General features: G+C 36.9%; 1 protein-coding gene across 7 annotated transcripts in view; it reads right to left on the reverse strand.

The window, feature by feature from the left end:
- The window catches only part of LOC112054984 (putative polypeptide N-acetylgalactosaminyltransferase 9), a 214,629-nt gene that overhangs the window by 41,738 nt on the left and 157,195 nt on the right, over positions 1-15,696 (reverse strand). For all 7 annotated transcript variants that reach the window (XM_052885433.1, XM_052885434.1, XM_052885430.1 and 4 more), the window contains one exon: positions 553-577. The gene's annotated coding sequence lies outside the window, so the exon portion shown is untranslated. The remainder of the gene's footprint in view (positions 1-552; positions 578-15,696) is intronic.

Consider the following 15,696-nt stretch of genomic DNA (forward strand, 5'->3'; position numbering starts at 1 on the left):
GGCTACCATGGCTCTATTTATGCTTTTTAATAAAATTACTTTGTTGAAATTAGCAATGCAGTTATCGTAAATACAAAGACAATTCCATATCAAATAAAAATATTTATGTGACCCTCCCTCAAACCCTCATTCGTCGATCGATTCAATCCGTATCCCGAAAACCCGACGTCGGTAACATAAATTGCTTCAGTATTTAAAAGGTATACAAGTTTATAAATTTTTCTATTGTAATTTGGTATACAAACCAAACAATCTCCATTAATCGACGTTAAAAATAATGAATCAAGCATCCCTAAATCCGTGCCCTCAGTAGCCCGACCCGCGACTGTTTGGGTCAATTGATTGAATCTCTGCCCCGATAGCCCGACGTCACTCACAATAGGTGAATTAATGGCTGAAAGAAAATGACATCAATCGGCCTTTATTGAAATTGTTTAATGGTATTCTCTAACGTTACCCGTATTTTTTCCATTTCCATTCCATTAAGGCCGGTAATGTGTTTTCTTGCGATTCCTATTTGTATCCCAAACAAAAAAAAAGCCACAAACTCACCTTTTTGTTTATTCCGCCACGGAATCTGTGGACAAAAGAGAACATTTATCAATAAACACAATAACGATTTATACACACACATACAATGTAATTATTTACAGTAAAAGCCTGAACTTGGCAAACTAAACTCACAAAATCCGGAATAACGGGAGCGTATTTGATACGTGTTTGTAAATCTAGAAAACTGACGTTTATGTAAGTTTGAACTGTAGACAGAGAAGTAAATAGACGATTAGATAGGATTCGTATTCCCTAAAAAAAGAGAACAACTTGTCTGAGGTTTCTGTATGAAATACTCAGTGTCTCTCGTTATGGTTAAACTTGTTTCACTTGTTATTTATGTATGAAATAACGAGTGAAACAAGTTTAACCATTGTCATTGAGTAATAGATTTTTATGCTTTAATTAAAAAATATATTATGAAATAAAAGTAAACACAAAATTACAGTCACAACTTGATGCTAATTATTATGAGTGACCAGTAAGCTTAAAATATATTGGTGAAACAATGAATCAGTGTAATTTCAAAATCAATTATGTTATCGCTTACTTATAGGCACGACAATCAGTTGTCTTGGTTTTGGTCAAATAACTACTGGATGAAAGCATTAGGATGCAGTATGAGGCACTAGCCCAAAACTAAAATACACATTCACCGTTGTCTAAATTTCTATGAAACTGATTTACCTACATGATATCATCATCCATCATTATAATGAAAATGTGAAAATAAATTGTGTAAATGTAAGTGGAGTTTATAAGATCATAGTGTTAAATTCCTAAAAAAAAAATTATTTATAAGTTAGGGTAATAATAATTACCATGAAAATGTTAAGAAGATGAGTTAAAAAAAAATATGCTAGACAAAGTTTCCAAAAATGGTTTTATTGGATTTTTAGATTTCACGATAACGGTATTCCTAAAGTTCATATAAATTATTATCAGTTTCTTATGAATTTATGCGAGGGCACTTTTCGGACATCTAACTTGACCGGACTAAATCAATTTAATAGGTATTATCAATGTTCTCCTAACATAGCCAAAGAGGATTAAATGTAGTTACTTAGGTAATTATTTGTAATGTTTGGTCAGATTAGACCTTGGAAAATGAGCGGATCGCCTTTCAAGTTAACCTTTTGATTCAAAGTTGTTTCGGGTAAAAAACACTTTATTAAATGTTAATTATTATGTACTTAAAAGTGACGATTCACGGAAAATCATTTATTTTAATATTTATAGAAGCAAAAAATATCTCATTACCAGATAGGGAGATCATATTAAAATGCCGATATGAAAATATATTCAATATTCTGAAGGGCATACAATCCATTCGTATAGGAAGTTAACTACTTTTAATAAATATTACTGTATTCAATAATAATTAATAGGTACACTGCATTACCTATCTGATATTCAGGAAAGAAAATCAAATATACGTAATCTACATTACTGTAAGGATAAACGTTAACGATAAAGATAATTCGTTTATTGGCCGTATACACTACAAATAGAAATGGACTCACTATTGAGCCCCGTGGTACGCCTATTAAGAAAGTAAAAATGTGATATTAGCTAGGACCTAATGACGGGTATGCTACGAGTAAATGATTTACGGATTTTTTTTATCGATAGGTACATATAAACATCTGGGTATCTAGGTGAAATAAACTATTATTATACTCAACAAAATGCAAATACCGTCCAGACTTAACCTTTACAGAACCCCCGGCTTAACCCAATCGCTGCAGAGTCAGGTGACCGAAAATCATGGAGCACTCAAAGGATCTCGCAAAAGACCCTTGAGTTACTGAACTCGTTTAGAACCTAGCGGTTAGCGGACGTTTGTAGCGTAGGGCTGACACAAGAGATATATGACAAAATTTTGTTAATTAATAATTACTAAACTTAAAAAAAAATAATCGACTTAATTCAACTCGAGATACTTTACAAAAGACGCAACTTGCATAATGCAAAGAATAATAGGCAACAATATTAATTTGAAATATCTAAGTATAAACTAGTTGCCATCATTGCACGGTGAAAGAAAAGGTAAGAGCAATATTTACAATACCTATTTCAAAAACTGCATTTTAACTTTTTATTCACCTATTTCCAAAATAACATACCTATTTATCCTAATAATTTAATAAATAATGTTTTAATATTTTTCTAATTGTACGTTTTTTAAAATGGTCATGATATACCATTTTAAATTTGAGGTTTTTGAATTTGATACCCATATCGCAATATTCAATCGTTTTTACCTCGAGTTTATACCGTCTTACTGTTGTCGTATTGGTTTTTTAACTTTACCTATCTAAGAACACTTGGGTTATTAAGACACTAACGATATCTTAATTATGTAAAACCGTTCAGCGGTTTGGAAAATTATTAGAATATTACATACATAAAAGATACGCGCGAAAAACATAACCCTTCTTGCAGTCAGGTAATAAAATTTACCTCGTTGTGATTCAACTTCCTTTCGTAAATCTATAAGTCTATAAGTTATTGTAATATAACAATATCTGTATGGCAAATGATCTGTCGAGTACCATCAATTCAGATTCCATCGTACAAAGCGAGCTTGGAAACCCAACTAAAGCGCTGGATGGTGCTTGTCCCGCTCGTTATTGAGGGACCGAATCTACGATCTATATTCTGTCTCGACTTTTAAAACATAGAAAAATTATTTTTACATACTGCGAAGACAATGTGAATTACGTTGTTATCAACGTAGAAATCGAAAAATGATTTTTACATAATATACTCTTGGCTCAAGAACTTACGACAATGGTCAATATGAGTCCTAGATCACTGTTTCGGGAAGCAGTGAATAAAGGTTAATTATAATTAGCTCTGATAGGAGATGGTACTATTAAAGAAGAAGATTCTTCGAAGACAAGGTTACGTTGTAAGCCACCTAGGAACGTACAATTTTTGATTTAGGATCAAGCTAATGGGTAATTTTTAATATAATACTGAAATTTTTTTTACAGACCTTATGCTTTACATAAGGAAGAGAAGGAAAGTAAGTCTATTTTGCCCTATTAAACAGATATTTCTGGTATAATGTATATAGGTTTTAAACTAAATGTAACTGTATGTACTTTATAGAATAAAAGTTTATACGAGACATTTCCTATTGTTCTAAATAGGTAATCAATAGAAAATCTATGATACTCCTATAATAGTGTGAAACTTATTTATTTTTAAGAGTGCGGGTGATTTCAAAATTTATTTCACTGTTGGGAAGCTACACTATCCCCGGGTGCTATAGGATATATTTCATCCCCGTATTCTTACGACAGCGGGAAATACTCGGGTGAAACCGCGTTGCGTTTGCTAGTTATTTATAAATCTTGTACAATAAAGTCATAAAGTCAAGTTTAAATAAACGATGTGTATTTTTAAATTTAAGTCACAACGCCAGACAGAAACGCGGGTTCGAGACTTAACGAATCAATTATTATTTGAGTACCAACTTTCGAGATTCTCTTAATTAATGTAGAGATTTTGGCAGCCCTGCCGGCGCGCTCGAGGGTGCTCGGCAGCGCTCGTTACAGCGGCACGGGTTGCGCGGTCATACTATTTCTAACTGTGTGTCTACAAACCTAGATAACATACTAAAACATGAAAAAAAATTACAAGCTGGAGCCAGGAACTAAATATTTATTCAAATAACACATTACATATTAAGACCCGATGTTTGCAGAATCGATAAAGAAAGATATTTAAAATCAAGTAGTAACCTTGTGCGAACCTGCACCGGAAAGACCAGTGACCAGTGTTGGTCTAACCCCCATTAGTAGAACAACGACATCAAGTGAGCTACAGAGAGCCGTTGGATGGTGGTGGCTAATGACCATGGAAACTGCAAGTATTTACAGATCCTGTTTAGACAGTGCTGATAATAATGATGATGGTGATGATGGTGATGATGATGATGATGATTATGAAGATGATGATCATGATGATGATGACGATGATGATGGTAATCTTTTAATCTATCAAACACTAACAACAAAATAACACAGTCAAGTTCAAGAGGGTGATGCTGACATATTTCAACGTTTACCCGTTATTAATCCTATGTTAAGTCAATTAAGTGCCGAGGCCCTTATTAGGAGCGGATGTAGAGGATACGGCGCGGGTTATAAGGGCCTTGAGGAGCGTTGACTCGGAAACTCGAATGGCAAAGTTGCTCCGAGAAATGGGAAATAATGGAGAAATTATGATTTAGTAAAAAGAGACAGTATTTAGCTCTGCTTAGATAATATCTCTAAGATCCAGGTTTGCTAAAGACTGTATTGCATCAAAAAGAAAACTGATATTTTCTGAATTGGTTCCAGTCTAGTCTGGTATAGGGCATCGACTACCCGACCAACAAAGACGTACTGCCAAACGACTTAGCGAAACGAAAGTATGGGTAAAATAAACTAGGTACAAGTCTTTTGTTTGAAGTAGGTAAACCTGCTACTTAGATTGCATCGTCACTTAATATCAGGTAAGATTGCAATCATGGGCTTTATTTGTCATTGAATAAAATATAAAATCTTTTTAAAAAACAAAATTGAACCGACTTCAAAATCACAAATAATTAAAAAGCTTAAAAGAACATCGTATGTGTATTTTCTAATCACTTTGAAGGCGATGCCAAGCCAGTGACATATTAATTAAAGCCGTTTCAGAAAGAACCACAGGAAAGAACTGTCTGTGCATCCTAAAACTTTATGATTTAATCGGCTTAAGTTAATGCATCACTGTGTTGGCACCGCCTTCAAAATGATCAGAAGGTAGCACATACGATGTAAATTTTCGCTTTTTAGTTAATTTAAGCGATTTTGAAGTTGCTTAAATTTTTTAGTTAAGAAGATTTTATTTTTCTGTTTTTAGTGTGTCCTAACATAGTGAACGCCAGTACGGGAAGTTTCATTTTAACACAAAACTACTGAACCAATTTTCATGAAAATTTAGTAGGCCAAATCTAAAAGTATACTTTTTCAAACAAAAAAGTATTTTTCAAAATTCGTTGAGAAATGACGAATTTATAAGGTAACAAACGATAAAAAAGTACATACTCGTTGAATTGAGAACCTCCTCCTTTTTTGAAGTCGGTTAAAATAGGTATCCAAAGGCCACCTTGAAATCGGTAGCCTCCATAAAACTAACTGCCTCGTTGGTCTAGTTGAGACCTTGGAAAATACATTAAGCTGTCGATCCCGGTCATTGGCATTAAAACATCTGATAGAGGCCATAAATAAGAGAGTTTAACTATATTATCCTTATTTCCTTCAGCGATTGTTCAATTCCGTCATTCACGAGGGCACGACGCCTGAGGCGTGGCATAGGAGCGTGGTGGTTCTGTTCTTCAAAAAAGGTGACAACACTTTGCTGAAGAATTACAGACCCATCTCACTGCTAAGCCATGTTTACAAATTGTTCTCGAGAGTCATTACGAATCGTCTCGCTAATAGGTTTGACGACTTCCAGCCTCCCGAACAAGCCGGTTTCCGAAAAGGCTTTAGTACCATAGACCACATCCATACGCTGCGGCAGGTTATACAGAAGACTCACGAGTATAACCAGCCACTTTGCTTAGCGTTTGTGGACTATGAGAAAGCCTTCGATTCGGTGAAAACCTGGGCTGTGCTAAGGTCATTGCAGAGATGCCGAATTGATTACAGGTATATCCAAGCGTTGAAGTGCTTGTACGAAAACGCCACTATGTCAGTCCGTATTCAGGATCAGACTACGAGGCCAATCCAGTTGCAGCGAGGAGTGCGTCAGGGAGATGTGATCTCTCCGAAGCTATTTACCGCCGCACTGGAAGACGTCTTTAAGCTTCTGGACTGGAGCGGACTTGGCATCAACATCAATGGCGAGTACATCACTCAACTGCGGTTCGCGGATGATGTAGTCATCATGGCACAAACTCTGGATGACCTTAGTACCATGCTCAATGACCTCAGCAGCGTTTCTCAACAGGTGGGCCTGCAAATGAACATGTACAAAACAAAAATAATGTGTAATGCTCATGTATCGCTCCACCCAGTTATAGTTGAGAACGCTGCACTCGAAATTGTAGACGAATACATATACCTAGGACATATGATCCAGTTAGGTAGGTCCAATTTCGAGAAAGAGGTGAACCGTCGAATCCAACTCGGCTGGGCTGCATTCGGGAAGCTTCGCGACATCTTTTCGTCCGAAATTCCTCAGTGCCTGAAGACAAAAGTCTTCGAACAGTGCGTGTTGCCAGTGATGACCTATGGTTCCGAGACTTGGTCGCTAACTATGGGCCTCATAAGAAGGCTTAGAGTCACACAGCGGGCGATGGAACGAGCTATGTTAGGAGTATCTCTGCGTGATCGAATCAGAAATGAGGAGATCCGCAGAAGAACCAAAGTCACCGACATAGCTCAACGAGTTGCGAAGCTGAAGTGGCAATGGGCGGGGCACATAGTTCGAAGAGCCGATGGACGTTGGGGTCCCAAAGTGCTGGAATGGCGACCCCGCACTAGTAAGCGCAGTGTTGGCCGACCCCCCACCAGGTGGACTGACGACATCAAGCGAGTCGCAGGGATTCGCTGGATGCAGGCGGCTCAGTATCGTGATGTTTGGAAGTCCCTACAAAAGGCCTATGTCCTGCAGTGGACGTCCATCGGCTGATATGATGATGATGATGATCCTTATTTCCGCCAACCAGCATTAAGTGAAGGGTCTCCTATATCTCTTCTGCAATAAGTCTGATGTATATGATGATAGTCTGCTGATGATGATGACACTCATCATCATTAGCAAACTATTTTTAATCAAAATTATTTTTAATCAAATCATTGCTCTAATATTTTTCGATTGGTTAATTTTGGAACTATTAACCATGCAGTTGCAGATATCTTTTATTCAACTTCTAGTTCACATTCATTGTTCTTACTTCATATCTTATTTAGAATATTTTCAGTTTAGACTTTTCACAAAAGTAAATTAATTAAACGAGCGCTCCACCACAAAGTTACCTACACATTAAATTACCAACATCCACACACGAAATTCAAAGGCGCAATTGTCTGAGGCCAGTCCATTGTAGCATTACGGAAGGCCATATAACCTAATTAAAGCACCTTTACGTTCGCATTCAGCGCCTATTCTGCTATGCAACGTAATGGACTCTGCAAAAATTTGGGTTACTCACCCAAAGCTTACTGGAAGGGGGAAATGACTCCCTCGGTATTAATGTTTGAGCTAAACGTGACTTGACACACCTTATCTTATAATAAGCAGCTTTTTTAATTTTTACCAACACAATCGTCGTCATCAACCCATATTCGGCTCACTGCTGAGCTCGAGTCTCCTCTCAGAATGAGAGGGGTTAGGCCAATAGTCCACCACGCTGGCCCAATGCGGATTGGCAGACTTCACACACGCAGAGAATTAAGATAATTCTCTGGTATGCAGGTTTCCTCACGATGTTTTCCTTCACCGATTTAGACACGTGATATTTAATTTCTTAAAATGCACACAACTGAAAAGTTGGAGGTGCATGCCCCGGACCGGATTCGAACCCACACCCTCCGGAATCGGAGGCAGAGGTCATATCCACTGGGCTATCACAGCTCTTACCACCAACACAAACCACCAACCAACCACCAACACAATAGATAGATATAACATTACAATATACAGCCTGCGGTTCAAATGGCTAAATAACTTGCGCAAAAGAATTTTTCATTGTTTTAAATTTATCGGTAGTGTCATTATCCGCATTGCTCTATTAGCGATTGCGACACAAAATCGCGAAACGAAAATCATAGTTTGACGTTGACAGAATGTATTAACGCATTGAAATCGGCATTTCGCAATTGAGCTACTGCTCTTAGTTCTTTATGTTAGGTTCTGTTAAAGATGGCCACAAATCCCACAGTCGATACTCCGTAAATTTGGAAGTATAAATTAATTAAGCTATTCTCTTTCAACTATTTAAATGTGATTAATTATTTGTTAGATTTTTAGACGTAAGTTTACTGTAATCAGCCAATAGCGTCGACGCAGAGAAACATTGACCAATCAGAGCAGAGAGAGTGACGTAGTCGGTCGACGAGTTGGAGGGAAAGGATATATGGTACAGAGAGAGGACAAAAGAGAGATCGGTGTGAGGAAAAAGTCTATAATTATATGTAAAAGTGCATAAATACCCATGTATTGTCATTGATTATTCTTATGTATTATAAATACAATAGATTATATGCGATAATTCTGGTGAAAAAGGCAGTTGTGTTTTTATTCCCGCTGACTCGGCTTATATTTATTTGATCTGTATTATAATGTATGTATGTACGACAAGGCTTTTTCCCCTTCTTACGTGTATGTGTTTGTATATCCGCGATTTTATCTAAAATTACTGATACGATTTGGGCGGGACATACGGTATTAAGATGAACTTTACATTTCAGGGAATGTTTTGTAGGTACATAATTTGAAGGCGATTCGTTTCCCATGGAGAAATGTTTATATTTGCAATTCATCATTCATTAAAACTTTTTTCTTTTTACGAAAAGTTAAATTGGAATTTCTCAAGTGATTAAAATGTTCACCGGTAATAATTGATATATAATGGGGGTGATAATGATCGACCCTGTTACAATCACTATCAATTATTAATATAAAAATAGTAAAGTATTATTGTATTTACTTAATCAATATGTTTAACCACTAGGTATGTATTGATTTTGAAGAAACACATTAATTTATAATAATTGAAGTAATTAAATTATATCCTGCTTCAAACACGATTTATAAAGTGTCGATCATTTTTATAATATTAAACAATATTCTAATTAAGACAATTGATCAATGAAGTACAGCTGCACAAATTCCATCAAGTAAGAGACCTTACACATTGCTTATTAGTAACTACGTAAAAACAATATCAATAGGAAGATGTCAGAACAGTTTTTTTAAGAATCATTGATCATTGTTACATTATTCATAATTAATTCTGAACTACATTACAATGTATAACAGTAAAATAAAGGAGAGACCTAGCTTCCATACAAAATTGGCCCCAAAATATTCAAACTATACAAAGCTAAAAATTGACCATAAATTAGAACATATTATATTGTTCAGTTCAGGTCACTTGAATTATATGCAGAGATTGAGTAAAATTTTTAGAATAATCTAAGTTGGTTACTCGGCTAAATTACTAAAGGTACATTTTTTCTAGGCATTTGACATTAATTTGACACATTTTCTCGAAATCTCTAGAAAATCTGTCAGTATGACAAAGATAATACATAGAATGAATTTACTGTCAAACGTATCCGATGACATTGACTTTCACATTCTTCTTCTTCTTCTTTCTTGTGTATGGCACTTTGTAACTTTCACATTCAAAGACAGGGCGCATTTTCAATTTCAGATTATATTCCCCTCCAATTAGTCGGGAAAGACTGTAGAAGAGGGTACGATAATACCCACAGGCGGGCGGGGATCGAACCCATGGGTGATGAGTCCGACCGCTTTACCGTTGAGCTATTGAGGTTTTTAAGTTACCTGAATAACGACTGTAGAGAACCAAGTACAAGAGTACTACAACGCAATGGAAACTTTTCACTAGTTCAACAGATAGAAAAATTGTCAACTAACATCGCCACTGGGCAACGACGCGTTGTCGGGTTGTCGGCACAATCCAATGGTTGTGATTGAAAAATTGTGAAAAATGTCACGTTTTTCGCTCGCAAACGGCTCCCGATATATAAACGTTTAACTTAGCGTCGTCTTCTGCTACGAGATTTTATCCTTTCACTTTTTCTTATACTTTTCCAAGTACATTCATTTCGCTCACACGCTTTATTTGTTTTTTCATTCTATTTTGTAAAAAGTTCGCCATGAATTTGCTTGAAACAATTATAATTTCAACAGTTATTGTTCGTATGCTTAAAAAACATAACTTATCTATCTATTGCAAGTTATGTAAAAAAGTAAAGTCTAATGTGTCAGTACCTTTATCTAATACATGCAAATCGTGCAGGACTATTAGGGCACCTACTAATACCTGACCGGTGATCATGACATGACCTTAACATGCTTTTAACATGAATATATTGACTGCATTTAAATAATAACTTGTATTAGTTCCCTAGTGGCATTAAATATTTACCGTCATATTATTATAATTGTAATAACAATATTCTCCCGACAAATTTAGCAGACTATTAGGTTATATAAGTACTTATGTACATATTTTAACCTAGACCAATAGTCGAACCCGAATTACATCATGACTCGTAGATAACTGAAAAACGAGTCATTTAGTCTTATCAATGCGTTTATTTCTTCGAATAATCTGATATACCTAGTGTATATGCATAAGTTACTAACGGAATATCTATAAATATTAACCAACTTGCATCTTTTGGCAATGAGTCAAAAAAAAAACAACCTTTTGAATACCCGTATTAAAAAGCTCAAGACCCTTATGTACTAAATACTTATTACACGGCAACTTTTCATAAAGCTCAGACTCATTAAAGTCTACTTATCATTACAAAACATCCCCTTTTTGAAAAAGTTACAATACAAACTCATACAACCTATCAAAGGCCGCGGCAACGTGTAAATCCCTCAAACGATTTCCATCAAATACTTTTACTTATAATATCGATTTTCCCCTTAAGCTGTCGACTCCCGATATTGCACATCTCGGGGATCATTTTGTGACCTGTAAAGTTAATGAGGGTGCCGAGTATGCGACGGAGTCTCCTCCGGAACGTTTTGATAGATTACTCCTTCATTGTTCATGTTTGCATAATGCCATCCATAAGGAAGATGAAGGCGTTGAATGAATCATGGACTTTTAGCATGTTTTCGTCTTCACTGATTCACTTTCTTGCTTATGTTTTCCTCTAAAGAGATAGATGTCTTTTTAAGCCATTGTAAAATCGTAAATATCAAAATATAGATGACCCGGTTAGGATTTTAAATATTTTCTTATTATAAAGCTGATTTTACTTAATATATTGAACATACCATAAATCAATTAAATTGTATACATATATATAGATACAAACATATTTACATTCTGATAACAGGAATTTATGTGTTCATATGTTTTTAATATTAAGAAAGCTTTTTCAATTAACTATTCCCGTTTTCTTAAGAAAACATCCAGGTATTTGCCAACCCATAATTCGGTAGTTTTACGCAAATTTTCTTCTTCCACGACAAGACATGAATTGAGTGTTTATAATATGTATTGCCTTCATCCCTCCTTTTGTCCTACTAACCAATTTTAAAACAATAACCACACCTATACTAATATTATAAAGCTGAAGACTTTGTATGTTTGATTGCAAAATTCTTTCAGTGTTAGATAGCCCATTTATCGAGGCTATATATTGGCTAAGACCAATAGCAGCGGAGCACCAACGAAGAATGTTTCAAAATCGGGGGATTTTTTCCTATTGAGAGCTTACACTGCGTAAACGGTTAAAGTTTCGCAAAAATCATGTACGAGTATGACAGAATTGTTCCCCTTTAAAACTTCTAAGAAAAACACCGCGACAGTTCTCGCGGGATTTGTGAAAAACTGAAATCCACGTAGACGATCGCACGTCCGCTAGTATACAAGAATATTTATACAAGAATACTCCTTTAAATATCATCATTATCAACCCATATTGGGCTCACTGCTGAGCTCGAGTCTCCTCTCAGAATGAGAGGGGTTAGGCCAATAGTTCACCACTCTGGCCCAATGCGGATTGGCAGACTTCACACACGCAGATAATTAAGAAAATTCTCTGGTATGCAGGTTTCCTCACGCTGTTTTCCTTCAACGTTTGGGACACGTGATAATTAACCCACACCCTCCGGAATCGGAGGCAGAAGTCATATCCACTGGCCTATCACGGGCACGGCTATCCTTTAAATATATTATCAATATTCCACCTAACAGTATCTATATTTTAAAGGCTAAAGCTTCTCGTCTATGTACAACGTAGACGAGTGAGTACATAATGTAGTTTGCAGCAACACGATCAAACGTGAGCGCTAAGCGTTCAAAGGAGCAACTAGTCAGCCATTGTTCGGCTTCGATTAACACTTGATTAGGTGTTATCGATTGACATCCAGCTCCGCCCGTAGTCTAAACTATTTCAGTGTAGGTATAGGTCAACGGTTTTAGGGCTTGTACACAAAACTGCGATGCGACGCGACGCGAATTCGCAACGCAGAAAATTACGACACGAATTGCTGCGATGCGATTTCGTGCGGCAAGGCAACTCCCAGGGTGACCATTCCTTCGACAACCATCAACCGTACTGAACGTATTTTGAATAGAAAACTAGGTCGTGACATGGATCGTAAAAAGAAGTGTGCACTTCTGTTATTGCTTAGGAGACCGTGCTAAAAATGGCGTCAACAAGTGTGACGAAACATCGCAGGAATGCGCATTGCAAATCAATTCGCAGGTTCTTGCGATGCGTTGTGCGACCTCGTAGATTTTTATGATGCGATGTCGCATCGCAGTTTTGTGTACAAGCCCTTAGTGTTGCGCTAACACTGAGTGGAGCGATAAGTGCTTGTTCGCATACTACTAGCGGCCATTGCAAACTATTTCAGACCGATGCAAAACAAAACTATGCACGAGGCTATGGCAGACTAAAACCATTTTGGAACGATGCACACATAACCGATAGGTTCATTATAAACGATACTAACTTTTTCTACGTAACCACACATCAAACTACTCTTGATTACGCTTGATTATTATCAAACTTGATCATTAACACTGCGGGGCATTTTACTTAAACTGATATAAAGGGGCTGATGGGGTAATTAAACATCATCATCATCATCATCATCATCATTGAGCACCTTGGGACCCCAACGTCTATCGGCTCTTCCAACTATGTGCCCCGCCCATTGCCACTTCAGCTTCGCGACTCGTTGAGAGATTCTCTTTGTACAGTGCGTGTAATTAGACATACTTCTATTTATTAGCATTATTCGCCTCTACAAAAGACAGGACAACGAAAAGTGAACCTATATGTATTCCCATTCAGAGACTACGGAACCCGATAAAGGCTCGCTTTATTAAACAAAATTGCCCCATAATCGATTTTCGATGTTCACAGCAAGCGGCTGAGGGCCAATAAATCAAGACGCGACGCCGACGCCGAGTAAGCTCTTTCATCTTTTGAGCGCCACCGACGATTTAAACCTCTTACGACCAAAAAGCCCCTGCCACTACGGTTTCCTTTTCCGTGTTGACGAAAAACAAGCTAAAGATATGTCTTCACGCTAATACTTCCACGATGCGCTTAGGGCACAGTAAAAAAAAATCACGAAGCAAGGTAGCATTTGAGCGTAATATATTTGCGATTTTTAAAGGTAAATATTATTTTGCGAAAACATTTCGTCTGTATTTAATTGAAATAGAGAACCAATGTGATTGCGATTGAAAATAATATAATGAATGAAATTTCATGTTCATAAAGCTCTAGGACTTGTGAAGAAGTCATATTATATTTTCTCGTAAATTCGTGCGATTAATAACCTAAAGAATTGAAATAGGTAAAAACTTCGAGAATCAAGTACGTAAAACGTTGCGTTACAATGTTTTTACAAAGAAATCACAGATTTAACACCAATGGATTGGAAGGCACAATAATTCAAGACGCTCACAGTAATGTTAGCTTTCTTATCATTGGAGTGTTTCAGTCAATTGAAGCTTCTGCAGAATAATGTAATACGTTCACTCTTTTTTTTACATATACATGTAACATATTTAGTATAACTGCCTCGTCGTCTCTAGTCCTGGATGAGGTAAAAAATATTGATCCGCCCTTTATTTCAAACAAAAAACAGAGTTACAATTCTCAGCCTGGAAAGTGAAAAAGTTGGTGAATGTACATTTCCGTGCTTCGGAGAACACATAAAGTCATCTGACATTGACATCTGATCACAAGAGTACCTAAACATTATCACCCTGAGCTCATCAACTCACATGGGCGCAGCGTAATGGTTCTAAGCTTTTAATCCCATTTCCTACACGGATGCAGGTCTGGAACTATAGTATTCTGGCTGTATAGTATGTTTCTTCTCCTATATGGAAGTAGGCTCTGAAATCATCATCCTCAAACTCTGCCAATGGACGTCAACTGCTAAATATAGGCCCCCTGAAAGAACTTCCAAATACAGAGCATCTAGAACATCTAGCGTCTTCCAGTTTTCTTCTTTCTTCTTTAAGCCCATTCACACCTAGTGGTGCATAGGGCCGAAACTAATTTCTTCTACCCAGGCTGCATTCTTAAGTGCGCAATCCAGGAGAGATCAGCAGTCTTCATTTCTGCTTTTATTGACCGCTTGCAAGTAAGCTTTGGCCTTCCACAACTCTTTTAAGATACCATTTGAGGAGTTCTGTGCAACACCCTATGTTAGGCGTAAAAGGTGACCTATACAATTCCATTTATTGCGTTTTATTAGGTCAAAGATAAGGTGTTCCTTAGAGAGAGTCCAGAGTTCACTATTGGAAATATTGACACTTACGTAGACACTTGTTAACGAGGCCTTTCAATTTTATTTAAACCGTTGAAACAGCGAAGTTTCGGATTAAAGCTGTTAAGAGAATACATAAAAGTCTACGGGAGATATAAATATTTCGCGATGAACAAAAAGAATTTACGAGAAAATATAATATTATGAGTAATCCACTCTCAATGCTCGCAGCAAGCAATCGTATATATCACAGGCAGTGCTACGGAGAGGCAATAAATCAGGCCGCGATGCCGACGCTGATGCCGAGTAAGCACCTTCGTCTTTTGAGCGCCTTCAACTTAAACCTCTAGCTACCAATAATGTGCAATGCTGCTGTACGCCTAACATATTGTGTCTTACGACATACCTGGTGAAGATATATTGTCGACCAATAACGTCGAACCGAAAATATCGCTCTCTCTCTTTGATTGCGATAGGACGATAGAGATAGCGATGCATCCGGTTCGGCCGCTCATGACAGGTTTTTCTTGAAGAGGTATGTCGTGGGTAGCATGCTAGGCCTACCTACTGGTTGTATTTTCGATATCAGAAACGTTTGAGAATGTTTCACGTGATTTAGTTGAGTATTTACAATATCTCAGCGAC

Source organism: Bicyclus anynana, chromosome 14, assembly GCF_947172395.1.
Source record: "Bicyclus anynana chromosome 14, ilBicAnyn1.1, whole genome shotgun sequence".
Lineage (NCBI taxonomy): Eukaryota > Metazoa > Arthropoda > Insecta > Lepidoptera > Nymphalidae > Bicyclus > Bicyclus anynana.